This window comes from Lolium rigidum, chromosome 6 (assembly GCF_022539505.1).
Source record: "Lolium rigidum isolate FL_2022 chromosome 6, APGP_CSIRO_Lrig_0.1, whole genome shotgun sequence".
Classification (NCBI taxonomy): domain Eukaryota; kingdom Viridiplantae; phylum Streptophyta; class Magnoliopsida; order Poales; family Poaceae; genus Lolium; species Lolium rigidum.
Window position 1 is genome coordinate 309,546,298 of NC_061513.1, and position 20,644 is coordinate 309,566,941.

Consider the following 20,644-nt stretch of genomic DNA (forward strand, 5'->3'; position numbering starts at 1 on the left):
GATGCATATGCATATCTGGAGGAGCCTATGGAGATGATGTTCTGAAGGTTCCACTTCCACGTTGGAAAAGAGGGGGCACATCGTCTCGAAATTCCGGTTTCGTCGGGATCGTCGGTGGCTGACTCCGATCTTTCGGATTTGTCGTCATCGTTCGAGACGGGAGCCGAGGAAATCTCTCCGCCACGTTTCATCAAATCCGCGGCAAGCATAAAACTCGCCAAGATCTTCGGCAACATGTCCTTCGAGTCGTCTGCGGACTCCAGCATATGCAGCGATTCAGACAGCGTCGACAGCTTCGCCTTCGTCGACAAATCTACTTCTGTTAGGGAGGTCTTCGCCGATCTATATGACGGTGTCACCAATCCCGACGAAGGTCAAACTTCAAAATACCATCGAATTTATGTGATTGGAGAAGCAATCTATATGGGCATGGAGGCCTATGTGGAGGCCAATTTCAGGACTCCACCAAGCTAGGTGGTACGCCATCGAGCATTGAGGAGTGACACGCTAGGATGACCTACGCCATGTAATAATTAAGTCTAAGGTTGTGTCATTCATTCTATGTTAGGAAATAATGTAGCCAGGTCATGTGGTGGGCCAATTAGGGTTAAAGTAGTGTTGTGTTTGGTTTTGGGCCATTCCAAACCAAACCAGGTCAAGCCCACCAAGTGGGGCGTCCCAGCCCAGCAAGGGCTGGCCGGCCACCTCCCCCTCATATAAGGAGGTGGGGAAGCTAGGGTTTAGGTAGAACAAGTTTAGTCTAAAGTTTAGGGTTTTCCCCATTGCGTGTGTTCACGTGTATCATCCCTCCGGGGGTACGGCGCTGCCGTTTATCTATTATATCCGCTGCGAAGGTTCTTGTGTTCATCAAGGATTGTCTAGCTCAAGGTTTGAGGCGTATCGTTCATCGATCCGTTGCTTGCTGGATTCGTTCCCTCTTCTCCAGGCCGCGTTCATCACGTTGTTGGGAGGATTTACTACCCCAGTTTCTCGTTGTAAAAGATCGGGCATCAACTAAGGAGGACCAAGTGGGTCGCTCGCTTATCATGTGGTATCAACTTTCTGGGTTGCTCACGGCGAGGTTTTGTTGATCGATCTCTTTGGATCGTTTTGCATCGGAGAAGATTGGCTCTAGATCGGAGGAGATTGGCTCTCGGTCGAAGGAGGTTGGTTGGAGGAAGTTTGGCGTTGTTTGGTACAGTTTGGAGGTCATCCATGGCTGTTTCAGAGGTCAAAATCGCGAAATTTCACGTTTGGAATCGGGAAGAAGATGGAGGTTCGCGATGCGCCCCGGTGCCAGGGCCGACCGACAGGCTCCAGGACCGGCCAGGCCGGTCAACCATCCGGTCAACCGGGCTCCAGACCGGGTCCAGCCGGCCTGGACCGGACCAGGTGCTGACGCCAACCGGCGCCATTACTGGGCCGATCAGCCGCGCGGCCGGCCACCCGGCCGGTCTGACCGGGCCTCAGGCCGGTCGTGCCGGCGCCCAGGCCGGTTTGACCGGGCTGTGGGCTGGGCCGACTGCTGCTCCTACTGGTGTTTCTCCGGCGATGTTGGCTGATGGTGTTGTTGTTTCATCTCCGGCGATGCTAGCTGATGCTACTGCTGTTGTTGCTTCGTTTTCTGACGATGTATATGGCATACGGTGTTCGCGTGGCACGAAATCCAGTGATATATTCAATGATTTCCTTGACATCCGGAAGGGAGTAATGCGTTCCATGTCAGAACTAAAGTGGTATTTACGCCATTACGCGACAATTGAGCAGTACGAGGATTGGGAGAAGTACATGGAGTTGGGTTTTCAACGATGTCATCGCTACAAAGGGAAGTTCATTGGTTATGATGCCTACATTCTCTCTCACCGGTGTGTGGATGAGGAGTTGGACATATATTGGTGTAATGCAGTTGATAGAGGCGAGTATGCTTATACTTGGGCGGACTTCAAAAAATTTCTTCGTGGTGGTTTCGGGTTACCATATATGGAGAAACATACACAGTCATCCGGAGTTGGGCATGCATTGAAGGAAGTGAACAAGTTCCTGGCGGAGGTAATGCAGGCAATGGACAAGTGCATAGTTCCTATTAAGAAGATTGTTCCACTACCAACAGTCACTGAGGACAAGGTGATATCTTCAGAAGAGAGGAAACCTGGCTCTGATACCAAGAGCACTACTGTGACTGTTGAGGAGGATGTACCATTGAGCGGGCTGAATATGCAACTCAAGAGGGTACAAGATGATGCTTGCAAGACAGTTGACAAGGGTCAGCGGTGGAGTTTGTTTCAGACTCAGTGCTTTATCAAGGGCAAGGCTTACAAGTTGATGATTGATGGTGGTAGCTGTACTAATGGCATTAGCAAGGCGATGATGGAAGCATTGGGGTTGTCTACATGGCGTCTTCCCGAACCTAAACGTCTTGAGTGGTTGAATAGCTGTGGTATGCTGAAGATTACTCACAAGGTGCGTGTTCCATTTACATTTGATGATTATGTTGATGATATAGAGTGCGATGTGTTGCCATTGGAGGTGTGTGGATTGCTACTTGGGCGTCCTTGGCAATATGATCGCAATGTGACACATGCTGGGCGAGCAAATATATATTCATTTATGCATGGTGGCAAACAGCGGACTTTGAAGCCTATGGGTGATGATCATATCAAGTCCGATGTGGAGTTAGTGGTGCGTAAGGAGAAGTTGCACAAGCCTAAAGTGCAGCTAGAGGTGCATGATGTTCCGAGCATTGCTGTTGGTGATGCTTCAGCCATGCATGTAGATGACAAGCCAATTCTTGTTGGTGTCAAGCCGGATGAAGCTACACTTGTTGTTGATGTGGATGTTGCAGCATGTGCTACAGTTCTAGTTTGTGTTGATGCTAGTATGCAGACTGATGATGTTTGTGCTGATGATGTTCCAGTACATATGGCGTAGATGCGCGTGGGAGGAGTGGGAGGCGAGAAGGTTAGAGAAGCCAGTGCTGATGGTGTTTCAGCCCGGTCATAGGCCCGGTCCAACCGGACCAGGCGCCGGGTGAGCCCGGTTCAGACCGGCTTATGCGCTGATGCCAACCGGAGCATGTTCTGTGAGACATCGCGACGTCTCGATCAGGATCCAGTCCCAGACCCGGTCACAACCGGACCGACCGGTCACATATCCGGTCAACCGGCGTCTAGACCGGCTGTGGCGCAACGCGTCAGTGGAGACAGTGGGCAGCGGCACTACCATGCTAGGAGTACTGCAGTCCAGTTTTCCGCGACACCGCGGATGCATCGAGACAAGGATGGATGTGTGAGACATTTATGTGGCCCAGGCATTACACATCTTATGCAGGGTCATGTTCAGCGACACAGGGTTCCATCAAGACCTCAGAAGAAGAAGGTGTTGACGCCAAAGTCCAAGCTCATAGGGAGAAGAAAGGAGGCGCCAAGTGCTGTATCAAGTCAAGCAGGCCGCGAGGGAGGATATGGTGTGGAAGGCAAGCAAGACTTGAGGACGGCGAGGACGTGTCATGTTCATATCACGTCACCTTTTCCAGAAGACCCTCACGCGTTGGGGACAACGCTTCTTGAAGGTGGGGAGGATGATATGGGCATGGAGGCCTATGTGGAGGCCAATTTCAGGACTCCACCAAGCTAGGTGGTATGCCATCGAGCATTCAGGAGTGACACGCTAGGACTACCTACGCCATGTAATAATTAAGTCTAAGGTTGTGTCATTCATTCTATGTTAGGAAATAATGTAGCCAGGTCATGTGGTAGGCCAATTAGGGTTAAAGTAGTGTTGTGTTTGGTTTTGGGCATGTCCAAACCAAACCAGGTCAAGCGCACCAAGTGGGGCGCCCCAGCCCAGCAAGGGCTGGGCGGCCACCTCCCCCTCATATAAGGAGGTGGGGCGGCTAGGGTTTAGGTAGAACAAGTTTAGTCTAAAGTTTAGGGTTTTCCCCATTGCGTGTGTTAACGTGTATCATCCCTCCGGGGGTACGGCGCTGCCGTTTATCTATTATATCCGCTGCGAAGGTTCTTGTGTTCATCAAGGATTGTCTAGCTCAAGGATTGAGTCATACCGTTCATCGATCCGTTGCTTGCTGGATTCATTCCCTCTTCTCTAGGCCGCGTTCATCGCATTGTTGGGAAGATTTACTACCCCAGGTTCTCGCTGTGAAAGATCGGGCATCAACTAAGGAAGATCCAGTGGGTCGCTACCTTATCACAAGTCGCCCACAAGAGGAGACATCAGAGGCCTTCGATGATGCGGGAAATCCGTACATCGATCCCACTGATCTTACGCGAGGTTTGGGAACCAAATATGTCGGAACTGCAACACGACAGATGGTACAACTTCCGCAAGCAGTTTGGGACAGAGTTGCAAAAGCTATTGATGGCACGGAGCCGATGACCACGACCGCCACATCTGAAGAGTTACAAGCATATCAATATAGACTCGCCAGTGCGGGACGAGAACTCGAAAAACAGAGAGCTGAGCTTGATAGAAGAAGAGCCGCAGCTTCCGAGTCAAGCAGGCGAAGAACTGAGCTGAGTCGACAATCAGGTACTTCGGGAGGAGATAGTCACAGAGCAGCTCGCAATAGGGGAAGGTATCGGTTGCAGCATATATACCTGAAGCCGAGAGGGAGAACCTAGTCCAAAACCTCGACATGTCCTTTATGTCGATAGACACGAGGGGGAACATTATTCCAAAGACACCAAAAGCTGGATATATGGCAACCCAAGCTTTCATCCTGGCGTCCAGGCCACCTCCCGGAGATCCAAGAGAAGCATTGTACAACATGGCCATGGCAGGAGTTGGAGCCATGGGAACAGCGTTCGCGGGTACAAGCACGCCTCCCGAAGGCACTGCAAGACAAAATAGTCCACGACCTACAGTAGTAGTGCAAGACCCTCCGAGATCGAGTAGTGCAAGAGATACAGCGACACAAGCAAGGGTCGACAGAGCGCGACAAGAAAGGAGAGATCGTCGGCACTCACCAGAGGTCAACGAGGAGGATATGTGCAGACTTCCTTGCTTTACACGGAGAGTTCGCAAAACGCGGTTTCCATCTGGCTTCAAGTTACCCGACAACTACAAAAAGTTCGATGGCCTGCAAGATCCCGAGGATTGGCTAATCGATTACTTGGAGACGGTGAAACTAATGGGTGGAACTAGAGCAACAGCCATGCAAAGCATCCAAGTGCACTTGAGTGGAGCAGCACGGTCATGGATAAAAAAGCTACCTCCTGGTTCCATCGACAGCTGGGAAAACTTTGAGGATGTATTTGTGAAGAACTTCCTGTCCACGTGCAAGAAACCCGCGTCATTGGAGCAGCTAAGGGCCTGTAGACAAAAGTATGATGAACCAATGAGGATGTATATCCAGAGGTGGAACATCATCAAAAATTCGGCAGAAAATATATCTGACGAGAGAGCAATAGATGTGTTTGTTGCTGGAATCCGAAGGAAGGACTTTGTCGAGGATTTGGGAAGAACCAACCCCTAAACAATAACAACACTCATGGAAATAGCGAATCGTTGGGCATATGGAGAAGATGTTGTTCACAACAAACGACATAGGTCGCCTGAGGATGAGCGTAATCGAAATTTTCAAAATAGACGATGATTTTCTCGCCAGTTCTCAGATTATGACGCTCCCGGCCAAATATCGGCTGGTTTCCAAGGAAATAGTGGAGGTAATAGTCGAGATGGTTATCAAAAGAGTGGCGAGCAGCGCAACGATTACAAGGATGGATCCCGTTCCAACAGGCAAAATAATGGACCGAGGTTCCAAAGGCCGTATGTGTCACCCGAAGATCTCTTGAACGGGCCATGCCAAATGCACTTCTTTCTCGACAATAATGGAAAGAGGCAGTCTGGGCATCTGCAGAAGGACTGCCAAACTTTCCTGGCACTACACAGATATGCAGGGCATACCAGCACGCAGACAGTCAACAGAAACCCCCAGGGGCCAAGGAGTGAGATCCATCTTCCACCTCCTCCCGCAATCACGGATGAAAATCGACACCAATTGCAATTGGCGGCAGCTCCACACCCATCTCCTTATATCGACACCAATGGTGCGGTCTCGATGATTCAGAAGGATAGGCCATCCAATAGAGCTCAAAAAGTAATTTCGCGACAAGTCTTCATGGCAGAAAAGATGCCTCCACCAACAATCGAGTACCTCAATTGGTCGGGACAGGACATTGGTTTCACCATAGCGGACCACCCACAGCAAGTCCCACAACCAGGGCAATCAGCTTTGATCTTACCAGCGGTGATCGCAGGATTCGACGTTTCACGAGTGTTCATAGATGGAGGCAGCAGTCTGAACCTCATGTATGCATATACATTGAGGAAGATGAACATATCCTTGGCAAACTTAAAACCAACCGACACGTGTTTCCATGGTATCACACCGGACAAGCCAAGTTATTCATTAGGAAAGATTAATCTCGACGTTCAGTTTGGAACCCGAGAGAATTACAGAATAGAGAGGTTGGAGTTTGAAGTCATCGATTTCGCATCACAGTACCATGCTTTACTAGGACGACCCGCGTATGCCAGGTTTATGGCGGTACCACATTACACATACTTGTTGTGGAGACTCCCTGGACCCAAGGGCCCAATCATAGTGAAAGGCAGTTTCGCGCTAGCTGATAAGTGCGACAAGGATTTTCATCGACTGTCAGAAACTTTCGGGATGCAAGCAGAGTATATGGCGTCAAGGCTAACAACTGATTATGACGTGTTGCCTGATGGAGGGAGGCCGCTAAAGGAGCCAACCTTCGACACAACCAAAAAATCAAAGGAAGTGCAGATTCACCCGACAGACCCCAAGAAGACGACAGCTATCGCAACAAACATGGATCTCGCATAGGAAAGCGTGCTCGTTGTTTTCCTCCGTGAGCGCTGGGAAATCTTCGCATGGTGTCCAGCTGACATGCCAGGAGTACCCAGGGAACTTGCTGAGCACCCTCTTACCTTGGATCCAATAGCCAGACCAATCAAACAACCTTTGCGGCGTTTCTCGGAACCAAACCGCAAAGCTATGCTGTCAGAAATCAATCGACTTAGAGAATCTGGATTTATCAAAGAATTACATATAGAGGCCACGTGGGTAGCTAACCCAGTCCTAGTCCCGAAGAAAAACACAGAGGTCCTTCGCATGTGCGTCGACTTCACGTGTCTCAATAAACATTGTCCAAATGATCACTTCCCCCTCCCAAGGATCGATCAAATTATCGACTCCACGGCAGGCTGTGAACGTCTTTCCTTCCTAGATGCATATTCTGGTTACAACCAGATCTGACTAAAAGAAGAAGATGAGGTCAAAACAGCTTTTATAACACCCTATGGTGTGTTCTGCTATAGAACAATGCCTTTCGGGTTAAAAAACGCGGGAGCAACATATCAGCGGATGATGCAGAAGTGTCTTGCCACACAGATTGGCAAGAACGTTCAAGTATACATTGACGATGTCGTTATAACAACAAATAAGGGCTCAACCTTGATCGAGGATCTCAAGGAAACTTTCGATAATCTCGATAAATTCTGCCTCAAGCTGAACCCGACGAAATGCTATTTTGGCGTCCCTGCGGGAGAACTTCTCGGGTATCTGGTGTTAGCAAGAGGAATTGAGGCTAACCCGGAGAAAATTCAAGCCATCGTGACGATGCGGAAGCCAACAAAGTTAAAGGAAATACAACAGCTAACCGGGTGAGTCGCAGTTTTGAGCAGATTCGTCGCTAGGCTGGGAGAAAAGGCGTTGCCGTTCTATGCCTTGATCAAACAGGGAGAAAAGTTCGAGTGGAATGAGGAAGCAGACAGAGCTTTTGAAGACCTCAAGCACACAATTTCGACACCACCAATATTGGTGGCGCCCAAGGAAAAGGAACCTCTCCTGTTATACATCGCAGTCACGCCTCAGGTGGTCAGTACAATATTGGTTGTCGAAAGAGAAGAAGAAGGAAAACTCCATGGAGTCCAGCGGCCGGTATACTTCATCAGCGAAGTTTTATCGCCTTCAAAACAGCGGTATCCGCAGTACCAAAAATTAGCATATGGAGTATTCACAACCTCAAGAAAACTGTGGCACTATTTCTCGGCACATCCGATAATAGTGGTCAATGAGGCGCCTTTGTCCAATATATTAAACAACCCGGAAGCTACGAGTCGTGTCTCCCTTTGGGGAATAAAGCTTTCCCCTCGGGACATCACATATGAGAAAAGAAAAGCAATAAAGTCGCAGATCTCACCAGACTTCGTCGCAGAGTGGATGGAGCTGCAAAACACGACACCCCCAGATTTATCGAGAACCTGGACCATGAACTTCGACGGGTCCAAGAGGCTAGAAGAAGCTGGAGCAGGCGTAATACTAGTGTCACCTCAAGGCGGCAAGCTGAAATATGTGCTACGGATGACGTTTCCAAATGCATCCAATAATGAGGCGGAGTACGAAGCACTCATACATGGGATGAAGATGGCAAAAGCCTGCGGAGCAACCCGATTAAAAATATTCGATGATTCACAGCTGGTGGCTCAACAGGTGATGAATCAATGTGACGCAGTCAATGACAGTATGATAGCATGTAAGGAAGTATACAATGAACTCGAGAAACTCTTTTAAGGGTGCGAAGTAAACCACATTAGCAGACTCAGCAATGATGAAGCCGATGTCCTAGCAAACATCGGTTCGCAATGTTTAGCAATACCACCCGGTGTATTCTGGGAAGAGATAACAGAAAGGTCAACCAAGGCGAAGAAACAGCAAAAGAAGAAGGAGAAGGTTGAGAAACCCTCGGGGGCTGCAGCAGGATCAGAAGCAAACACATCGGCAGATGAGGAGGAATCACATGAGATAATGATGGTACAAATCCCTTGGATGCAAGCTTACGTAGGGTATATCCTAAGGAGAGAACTACCTGAAGATCCAGTAGAAGCAAGGCGAGTTATTAGATGATCCAAAGCTTTTACTGTGATCAAAGGAGATCTCTACAAGCGAAGTATTTCGGGAGTATTGCAGAGATGTGTTACACCCGCAGAAGGAAGAGTTATTCTGAAGGATGTACAAAAGGGGTGTGCGGACATCATGCAAGCAGTCGAGCAATAGCAGCCAAGGTTTTCAGGGCAGGATTCTACTGGTTGACAGCAATAGAAGATGCAAAAGACGTACTACGCACTTGCGACGCGTGCCAAAGATTTGCGGCAAAACCTCACTCTGCGGTAGCAGAACTGATGCTAATACCCTTGTCATGGCCTTTCGCTCAATGGGGCCTTGATATGGTAGGCAAACTACATAAGGCGTGGCCAGGAGGTTACGAGTATATGTTGGTGGCTGTCGACAAGTTCACCAAGTGGATAGAGGCAAAACCAATAAATTTGCCAGATGCAACATCGGTTGTAAGCTTCGTTAAGGGCATCGTCTTTCGATTCGGTGTTCCCCATAGTATTTTCATGGACAACGGCAGCAATTTCACTTCCAAGGAGTTCAAGGCATACTGCACAGAGGTAGGCATCAAACTACACTTTGAGTCAGTAGCGCATCCGCAAACTAATGGTCAAGTCGAGAAAGCAAACGGTATCATCTGCACTGGTATCAAGAAACGATTGATAACACCTCTGGAGAAAGCTCGACACACTTGGCCAGAAGAGTTGCCAAGCGTCTTATGGAGTATACGAACAACACCCAATACAGCAACACAGGAAACCCTGTTCTTCCTGGTCCATGGAGCCAAGGCAGTTGTCCCGATAGAAATAGAACACAATTCCCCGTGAGTGGCGGAATATGATGAAGAAATCTCGAGAAAGGCACTAGAAGATGATGTCGATGCACTTGATGAAGCTAGAGACGAGGTGTTGTCGAGGGTCACTAAGTACCAGCAAGATTTGAAAAACTATCACAGTCGACGTCTGCGGCCAAGGTCTTTTCAAGTGGTAGATCTAGTTCTTCGGCTTTCCCAGGATAGCCATGAAAAGTTCGAGTCACCATGGGTTGGACCCTACATCGTCACAGAAGTAATCGCTGGAGGAGCGTACAAGATAAAGGACAAGAAGACAGGATTCCGAGAGAAAAATCCATGGAACGTGGCATAGCTTCGGCGCTTCTACGCGTAGAAGTCAACATAGAAACGTGCATGTAAACATACATTGTACTGAAAAGCTCGCGAGTTTTCAGACGCACTCTTTTCCTTTCAGGGAACCAAGTTGGACTGAAAGGTTTTTAATGAGGCGGGGCTCGCGATGCTACAATATAGTAAAGATATTGGTGATATACATCTATTTCTTCGACAAGTTTGGAGGTTTATATTTCACAAAACATACAACATAAATTTGATCCAGACAATATATTAAACATCAATTGCTTGCTTTGGTTACAATACCTCGCGAGTAATAAGTATACTTAAAGCCTATCGAAACACTCGGGGGCTAGAAAAGGACAAAAAAGCAAATACATACAGTTCTCGCAATATATAAGATATGCTTTGCTACAGGGAAAATCGGCAGACGATGTTCACCTCATATAAAATCATCTATTCGCACCCTTTCACCTTCTGCGGGAACATCCATGGAATCAGCATAATGGCCTTCGGAAAAATACTCAGAATCCATACGAAGAAGATCCGCAATCATTTTCTCGGCTACTGGTGTCACCTCGGCATTGATCTTATCAACATTTCTTCTTCGCCTTTTAAATTTGGCATGACAACGCTCAACAGCGTCGGACATGTACAACTTGGGGTGGCAGATCTATAGCATGATCATGGCGAATCTAGCATCAGCAAGTAATTGCGCCTTCACAAAACCATGGATTTGTTCCACATCTTGGAACTTCTTCATCAGTCCAGGAAGTGTTTTTGGCTGAGGATTCCGAGGAAACATGGCATTATAAACTCTGGCCAGAGTCTTGCGCAAAATTCAAGATACTCCCGCACCTGACCAGCTCGATCCTGGAATCACACAATCTGGCGAGTCCGGTCCGGGGAAGCCCAGAAGTTGGGGTCGTTCTTGTGAGCAAGGCGAAGAAGAACCGCAGACTTTGCGTCAACACGCTGATCTTTGGCAGTAGCATCCAAAAAGGAACCTATCCATATCAAAAACTATAATGAGAATCAAGTGGTCTGTACATGGAAAAGGAAAGAGGGAGCACAAAGGTAGGAACTCACCCGCCATATACAGACTTGCGATAGCCATCAAGTCAAGCATATAATTTTCTCGAGAGGTGGCTTGTAAAGCTTCGGCAGCCGCGGATTCTCTCAATTGCAAAGACTCCTGAGCCTGTTGAAGAGCTATCTTTTCACGCTCAGATGATTTGCGGGACTGTTTCATGACTATAAGGGATTGTTTCTTCAAAGTTTGGAGCTGTTGCCAAAGTTCAGTCAATTCTGACTGATCTAAGTTGGCACATGTTGGGGGGATGACCCCCGGTATGCCAAAGGCATGCCAAACCGGATGGCTTGAGCCATCAAGATACCGGTTTAATGTTTATACCGGAGTACAAAGATAAGTGTTTGGCTAAGTAAAGCTAAGCCGGTATCCCCAAGAGGGGTATGCCGGAACCGGATAGAGAAGACACCGGTCTGCCGGTAAGAAAAGCATGTCGGTAGGACTGGTCAAAGATTCTCTTCAGAGCTAGAGGACAAAGATGAGCTAAGCAAAGTAGCTTTAAACGAAGCCCTGGCGCCAAAGAGGAAGATGACGCTGAAAGAAGCCGGAGGATGTCAGCCTCCCTGATTAAAGAAGACCCCGGCGTCATCTATGATTAAAGTAGCTTTGTAAAGTAGTTTGTCTAGTCAAAGATGCTGTTAGGGTTTCTTGCCCTGTAAGCCACCCTCTCCCCTATATAAGGAGAGGGGGCACAACCCTTGCGCGAGGAGAACCTGTTGGACGAGGAACCTTGTATCCAAAAACCTGTATCCTGTGGAGATCAATGAAGATAGTGATCTAGAGCAGAGTTCTTCCTTGTGTGTTTCTTCTTGTATCACTGCCTTTGGCTGAGTTCTTGAGGAAAGCATCCGGAAGTTCATCCCATCTAATCACAAACCCTCCCCCGAATCCTCTTGCGCCCATTCGACCCCAACTCAAGCCATCCCATGGCATCTGCTCGTTCACCACGACGACAGTTGGCGCCCACCGTGGGGCGAGAAGTGGCGCTTGCTGGAGTTCACATTCGGGCGGGCATCCTCGACGTCGCCGGCCAGCGTACGGTGTCCGCACTGGTGCAGCGCATCTACTCCATGGACTTCATCAACGACAACGCGGGCTGCTTCACCAACGGCGGCATCTTCCCCAAGAACGGCCGCATCATCGAGTTCGGCAGCTACCGCGTCTACTTCGGCACCGTCCCTGTGCGCCAGCGCCTCTCGCCGGTGCTGGTGGTGCCGGATCCGCCAAGGTGGCTACATGCTGGCCGCGCCCCTGGCAGCGTGGAGGTGATGATGGCTGGCGTGGTCGGCGCCGGCAAGGAAGCTGTGGAAGAAGGAGCTGGGCGTGCGGCATCAACCCGCGCGGCCAAGCCACCACTGGAGCGCGACGCAGGCGCTGCGGGAGCATCGTCCGCGCTACCGGAGACACCGCTTCAAGCGGCGATGAGCGTCCTCGCCACGCCCATCGCGCAGAACATCGACCCGGCAGTGGCGCAGGCAGAGCTGGAGGCGCAGCGCCAGAAGCTGCTCGAGAACGGCAAGGACGTCGTCAGGGCGCATCGCGAGCTGAACCTAACCATAGGTGAGTATAACGCTGCCCATGGCTTTGCTTCAGTTAGAGCTCATGCTGCCAGGATACCGGAAAACCGGCTTAAAGCTTGCAATCTAGATCAGGATTTGCGTCAGGAGATTCTTACCGGAAAAAGTACCTCTTCATCTGTGAGCATCGTAGAGAAACCTAAATACAGTAACCTGGATAAAACTATAAAAGCTGCTAAGGCTGCGGTAGAGCTGTGTGAATCGCTTTCCGGGGACGCTCTGGCAAAACAACAAGAGCGTGTCCGGGAGCTGCTTGAAACTATCGAGCAGCAAAACGCTGAGCAGCTTGCTAAGCTGAACAAGGCTGTGGCTTCAAAATCCGCGCGTTCAACAAAGAATGCCGGTAGCAAGTCCCATGGGCAGGCATCGTCCCCCCATCCGGACAGAAGAAGAGAAAAAGAGATGAATGCGCAGCAGATGACTGTGTATGATCCGGTCCTTGCCGGAAAACAACAAGCCGGGCAACACGATGCCGATAGAAAAAGCCAAGGGGCAGACAGAGGCTATGCCAAAGGAGGATATGCCGGAAACAATCATGCCGGTAAATATGAGACCGGGCAAAATTATCAAGCTGCAAGGGCAGCGTATGATGAGGAGGAAATGCTTCCCCCAGGTACCGGCAGGCAAGGGCCGCGGTACCGGAATGTTATGATGAGGCTGATTCAACAAGACCGGCAGCATACCGGAACCCATTGGGAGAACGCCTGGGAGAAAGATACCTGCCAGAACGGGATGCGAGGCACCGTCTGGATAGAGTATATCTGTCGGAAATGATCGAGGCAGAAGGCCCTCCGGGCCCAAAGTGTTTTGGTCCAAGGATCATGAAAGAGGGACCACCGGTTCGCAACTTCCAGTTGCCCCGTGACACGAAAACGTATGATGGCACCACTAAGCCGGAAGACTGGCTCGCGGATTACGTGACCGCGGTATACGTCGCTGGTGGCGGAGGAACCGTAGCTGGAGGAGGAAACCGGCGTTGGGCCGTGAGAATCATACCATAATTCTTGGTGGGACCGGCACAAATCTGGCTGAACAACTTGCCGGCGGGAAGCATAAACGGTTGGTTGGACTTTGAGGAAGCCTTTGTGAGCAACTTCAGCAGCACATACCGGAGGCCAAACAGGCCACAGCAGCTCGCCTTGTGCGTGCATCGCCCAAATGAAACAGACCGGGATTACCTGGCCTGGTGGAACACCACAAGGAACTCCTGTGAAGGAGTGATAGAGGCGCAAGCCATTGCTTGGTTTAGCAGTGGGTGCAGAAGAGGTTCGCCGTTGTGGCAAAAGCTGCAGCGGAACATGCCGGCAACGCTGGCGGAAATGATACGTGTGGCAGATAACTATGTGTTGGGAGACCCAATGCAACCGGCAGTACAAGCTGAGCCGGAACAGTCAAACCCACCTCAGCAGCGCCAGGAGCAACACCGGGATAACCGGAACAACAAAAGAAGGGAAGATTTCCCGGATCGAAGGTACGGTCCGCAACAAGTTGCTGCTGTATAAGAGAACTCTGAGGCCAGCGGCAGTCAGAGGCAAAGAACCGGATCGCAGCCGTGGGCGGGTCCTAAGAAACAGTGTATAGAAAAGAAACCCTGGGGCCAGAAAAAGAATTGGCAGGAACCTGCGAAATACACCATGGAAGCCGCCATGGATCAACCTTGCCGGTGGCACACACCAAATCCGGCTCACCCGTCATATCATTTGACGAAGGATTGTACTTGGACCAAGTACTTGATGCTCAAGGGAATAGTAAAAGATGCGCAAGCACAAGGGTGCTCCACAATGCAACCACCATCTCAAGATATGCTACGACAGCATCAACTACCACCACCACCACCGCTTACCGGAGCAAATGCTTTACCGGTACAGCCTCAGCCAAACCGGCAGCAGTACCAGCAAGTTAACCAGGTGGGAGAAGGCAATGGCCAACCGCCTCCACCGGCACCTTTGGGCCGGAATGTTTACCATGACCCAGATATGTGCTGCGTTGTGTTCGTCACTGAGCCAACCGACAGATAGAGCCTGCATCGCCGTTCCATGGAGGTGAACGCTGTGATGCCGGCAGTGCCAAAATACATGTTGTGGTCAGATCAAGAGGTCTCTTGGTCGTTCAAGGATCACCCCAAGATAATGCCTAACCCGGGTGGTTATGCTCTTGTCCTGGACCCCATCATGCAGGGGCCAAACACTCGAGTCAAATTCAGCAAGGTGCTGATAGACAATGGGAGCAGCATAAACGTCATGTACCGGCACACCATGAATATGCTGGGCATAACAGAAAACATGCTTCAGCCAACTCGTACAACTTTCCACGGAATCGTTCCGGGCCTGTCCTGCGCACTGGTTGGAAAGGTCCGGGTGGATGTGTCATTTGGAGGACGCGACAATTGCCGGGTTGAAAACCTTGAGTTTGAGGTGGTGGACTTGGATAGTCCTTACCATGCGTTGCTGGGGAGACCGGCATTGGCTGCTTTCATGGCCTCAACTCACACAGCCTATCTCAAGATGAAGATGCCGGCACCTCGTGGACCCTTAACTGTGGTGGGAAACTACAAAGTCTCACTGGAAACCGCTTCAGCCGGATCAAACCTGGCAGAATCGCTGGTGATTGCAGAGGAAAAGAGGAGGATGCAAACTGCAGTTGCGCTGGCTCAGTCCTCACAGCTGAGCTTAGCGGCAATGAGTGCAAACTTGGGCACACCGGCATTCAAGCCGACAAAAGAAACAAAGGACATTGTACTGGACCCGGCTTACCGTGAGCGCACCGTTCGTATCGGTGCCGGCATGAATGAAGCATAGGAAAGCGCGCTCGTCAGCTTCCTCCGTGAGAATCGGAATATCTTTGCCTGGTCTACTGATGACTTGGTAGGTGTTCCGAGGGAGCTGGCTGAGCACTCTTTAAATGTCCGGAAGGATGCAAAGCCGGTAAGGCAGCCGCTGCGCCGGTTTGCTGAAGACAGGAGAAAGATCATTGGAGAAGAGGTGACAAAGTTGTTGGTTGCCGGTTTCATCGTGGAAGTACTGCACACTGAGTGGCTAGCCAATCCGGTGCTGGTCGAAAAGAAGAAAGAAGAGAACATGGAAGCAAAAGCTCCAAAGGTGTGGCGCATGTGCATCGACTACACCAACCTGAACAAAGCTTGCCCAAAAGACCATTTCCCTTTACCTCGGATTGATTAGGTGATTGATTCCACTGCTGTTTGTGAACTGTTGTCTTTCTTGGATGCTTATTCCGGCTTCCATCAAATCCCCTTGAATAAGGAAGATCAAATAAAAACTGCGTTCATTACCCCGCACGGGGCTTATTGCTATGTCACTATGCCTTTTGGTTTGCGCAACGCTGGTGCAATGTACCAGCGCTGTATGAAAAAATGCTTGTTTGACCAAATCGGAAAGAATGTGCAAGTCTATGTGGATGATGTTGTGGTAAAAACGAAGGTAAAAGAAACCTTAATCGATGACCTCCGGCAAACATTTGATAACTTGAGAAGATTCCGGATGAAACTCAATCCGGCAAAATGCACCTTCGGTGTCCCTGCCGGCAAGCTACTTGGCTTTCTCGTATCAAGCCGGGGCATTGAGGTCAATCCGGTAAAAATCCAGGCAATCGAAAGAATGACTATACCGCGCGATATCAAGGACGTGCAAAAGTTTACCGGAAGCTTGGCATCGCTAAGCCGGTTCATAAGCAGGTTGGGAGAAAAGGCTCTACCACTCTATGCTCTCATGAAAAAATCCGATACGTTCGTCTGGACCCCTCAGGCAGACGCGGCGTTTAAGGAGGTAAAAACAATGCTGGCCACAGCGCCTATACTGGCTTCGCCTCTAGAAAGAGAGCCTATGCTATTATACATAGCAGCAACAAACCGGGTTGTGAGTGTGGTAGTTGTGGTTGAAAGAGAAGAGGAAGGAAAAACCGTCCAGAGGCCGGTATACTACCTGAGCGAGGTGCTCTCCCTCTCAAAACAAAACTACCCTCACTTCCAGAAAATAACGTATGGCGTGTTCATGGCCGCCACCAAGCTTAAGCATTAATTTGAGGAGCACCCCATGAAAGTGGTGAGTGAGGCACCCATTTCCGATATCATGTGCAACAAAGATGCTAGCGGAAGGATTGCAAAGTGGGCAATTCAGATATCACCATACGTACCGGTGTACGAAAGAAGGGATGCCATAAAACCGCAAGCTTTGGCTGATTTCCTTGTTGATTGGGCGGAAATGCAATACAAGCCGCCGGATCAAAAAATAGAATACTGGAAGATGCACTTTGACGGATCCAAACTCAAAGAGGGTCTAGGTGCCGGTGTGGTACTTACCTCACCTAAGGGAGATCATCTCCGGTATGTTTTGCAAGTACATTTCAGGGCATCAAACAATGTTGCTGAGTACGAGGCTCTGATCCATGGGCTCAAGGTCTCAAAAGAAATCGGTGCGCACCGAATCATTTGCTACGGTGACTCAGATCTTGTGGTGCAGCAGTGTTCCGGAGATTGGGACGCAAAAGATGCCAACATGGCCTCATACCGGTTTCACGTGCAAAAGATTGCCGGCTTCTTTGAGGGCTGTGAGTTTCACCATGTGCCACGAGCGGAAAATGAGGCCGCAGATGCTTTGTCCAAGCTGGGCTCATCTAGGCAGGAAATTCCTCCCGGAATAGCCTTGGTACCGTCAATCAAACCAAGCCCGGAATCGGAATCAATTTTCGTACCGGAATCACATGCAGTACCCATGGATATCGATGAAGGGAACCCGGGGACTGTTCCGGCAAACTCGGGGACTGTACCGTTAAGCTCGGGGACTATACCGGTAAGCTCGGGGACTGTTCCGGTAAGCATGGGGACTGCTGCGTCCATGCCGGAAGAAACAATGCTGGTGGATAACATGGAGATAGACGTACCGGTGTTCCTGGTTCGAGAAGCACCATCTTGGGTTAAACCTATTAAGGAATTCCTGATCAACGGCACTTTGCCGGTTGACGAAAATGAGTCCAGAAGGATCCAGAGGAGGTCCAAAGCATACACCATCATCAATGGTGAGGTGTACAAGAGAAGTGTTACCGGTGTCCTTCAAAGATGTGTGGAACCGGAAGAGGGAAAAGAAATGCTTGAGGAGATTCACCAAGGAGAATGTGGGCATCACGCTTCATCAAGAGCGCTGGTCGCGAAAGTATTCCGGCATGGGTTCTATTGGCCCACTGCTTTGGAAAATGCTGAGGATTTGGTAAGAAAGTGCAACGGGTGCCAGAGGTACGCCAAGCAAAATCATACCCCAACATCCAGTTCAAAAACCATACCACTAACTTGGCCATTTGCTGTTTGGTGCCTTGACATGGTTGGCCCATTCAAAACTGCAAGGGGAAATATGACCCACATCTTGGTTATGGTGGACAAATTCACCAAGTGGCTAGAAGTGAAACCTATCGCAAAGTGTGATGGGCGCACAGCGGTAAAGTTCTTAAAAGATGTTATCTTGCGGTATGGCTATCCGCACAGCATTATCACTGACAATGGAACCAACTTTGCTCAAGGTGAGTTCAAAAGATTTTGTGAGGATAACAATATCCGGTTGGATTTGTGCTCAGTGGCACACCCACAAGGCAATGGCCAGGTGGAAAGAACAAATGCTTTGGTACTTTCCGGTATCAAACCGAGACTCATCGAGGCGGTGGAAAAGTCACCAGGGTGTTGGCTCGATGAGCTACCATCAGTGCCGTGGAGCATAAGAACAACTCCGAACCGGTCCACCGGATACACTCCATTCTTTATGGTTTACGGAGCAGAAGCGGTCATACCAACCGACATTCTTCATGACTCACCAAGAGTGCAGCTCTATACCGAGCAAGAGGTAAAAGAGGCCAGAGAAAACGATGTGGACTTGCTAGAAGAAGCAAGAGAGTTGGCATTGGCAAGAACATCCACTTACCAGCAAAACCTCAGACGCTATCATAGCCGGAAGGTTAACCTGAGAGTATTCCGAGAAGGAGATCTGGTGCTACGCCTAGTGCAACGCACTGAAGGCCGGCATAAGCTCTCACCCCCATGGGAGGGACCCTTCATTGTGAGCAAAGCTCTCCACAACGATGCCTATTACCTGATTGATGCACAGGAATGGAAAAAAGGAAAGGCGGACAGGTCCGGAGAGGAGACCAAGCGTCCGTGGAACGTAGCTCTGTTGCGTCCCTTCTACTCTTGAAGTTGTAATGTAAGAAGTTCCTTTTTTGTACCTTATATGCTATGAATAAAAGATGTCGAGACCTCGAATGAATCTCGGGGACTACCCCCACTAAAGTTGCAAGCAATATGTTTATTTTTTCAGTTTACCGGTTGCTTGTGAACATTTTTTCTTTCCAGTTTAGTAACGTGCTAAACCTACCGGAGTCTTCGACTCTGCTGCTGTCCGCAACCCGGCTTCATGGAAAGCAAGATAAACTGGTAGGGATTAAGCACGTGAACTGCGAAAAGAGAGAGTAGGAACTAACAATCCGGAAAAGTTTAACTAACCCCGGTTAAACCGGTTTTTTGTGAAAATTTCGAGTTATTTCTAAGTTCAAGAAAGTGCTTGCTTGGTAAAAGAACTTTGTGCTCATACGCCAAAGAACGCCCAGAGAAGGCAGGCAGAGCCAAAGCAAAAGAGCCAAGTGTGCATCGGATTGAATGCGGAAACAATTCCGGAATCTTTGCAGTGCAGGATAAAAACACAACAAGCAAAAGTGCTAAGACAATAGACAAACACAAGTTAATAGGCTACCGGTATGACATATCGGCATAAAGTGTTGTAGCACAACCAAAAGGACAATTAAGTTTTATATTACATCATGAACCCCGGCATACCGGGGTAGAATTTGACGAGCATTGTTTTAAAGTCAAGCAGGACACAACCAAACAAGGTAAACAGGTTCAGGCAACAGGAGCATCGGAAGGAACATCACCGGCGTTAGGGCCTTCCGGAGGCGCGTCAGTAGCGTCAGCATCTTCTTCCTCATCCTCTCCTTCGTCGTCGCTGAGGTAGTCCTTGACGTCGGAAGGAGGGGGATTAAGGTGCGCATAGCGGCGTACTCCGCGATCCGGTAGGCTCGATCCTGCCGCTTCGCGGTTAGGACCGGATCCAGGTTAGTCGGAGCGTTCTCGCGCACGCCAATGAGGGCATCCAGGTCCAGGTCCGGGTACCAGGAACAGGCAACGCGTAGCGCCGCATCTGCTCCGGCACGAGCCGCTGAGCATTGCCACTCGCGGATTCGCCGGCCGGCACCCTTCAACGCCTCAGAGGTAAAAGTCAAGCTGGTCGGCACCTCCTGCTCAGGCCACATCACCTTGTAGAGATGGATCGCCACTTCGGGGATGTCGGAGAGGTTCCGATCCACAGCGCGCATGTGGTGACCCGGCATACCACTGCATGGTGTAGTATGCAAGTCTGATATAACACCAATGAAACACCGTTCCACTAGTATTATATCGCTCAGAGTGGTACAACAGAAACATATGCGGGTCCAAGGCATGTCTATAGAATTACAACATTGACTCTGTTACATAAGATCATCACAGCCTCCTACTTTACAATGAGGTAAAACCGCAAATAAACTCCGGAAGAACGACTCGTAGTCTAATCCTATCACGAACTCTATTTGTAGAGTATTTGACTAGCTATAGGGCTATGAATAGATTCTAGCTAAATAGGAGCTAGGTTTAGGAAGCTAGTTCCCTTCTATGGCTAAACTATGTTTTCTCCTCGTTGGATGTGATATCCGACTCCACCGACGAGGTCCTGTCTCTTGAAGTAGTTGTTGACTCCTCGGCCTTTGAGTTGCACTGTAGATCCTCCTTCGATGCCTTCATACCTAAGCAGGGGATTTAAGAGTGGGATGAGTACGAGCGTACTCAACAAGTCCATTATAGGAAAGAGGTGTTTAATGCACTA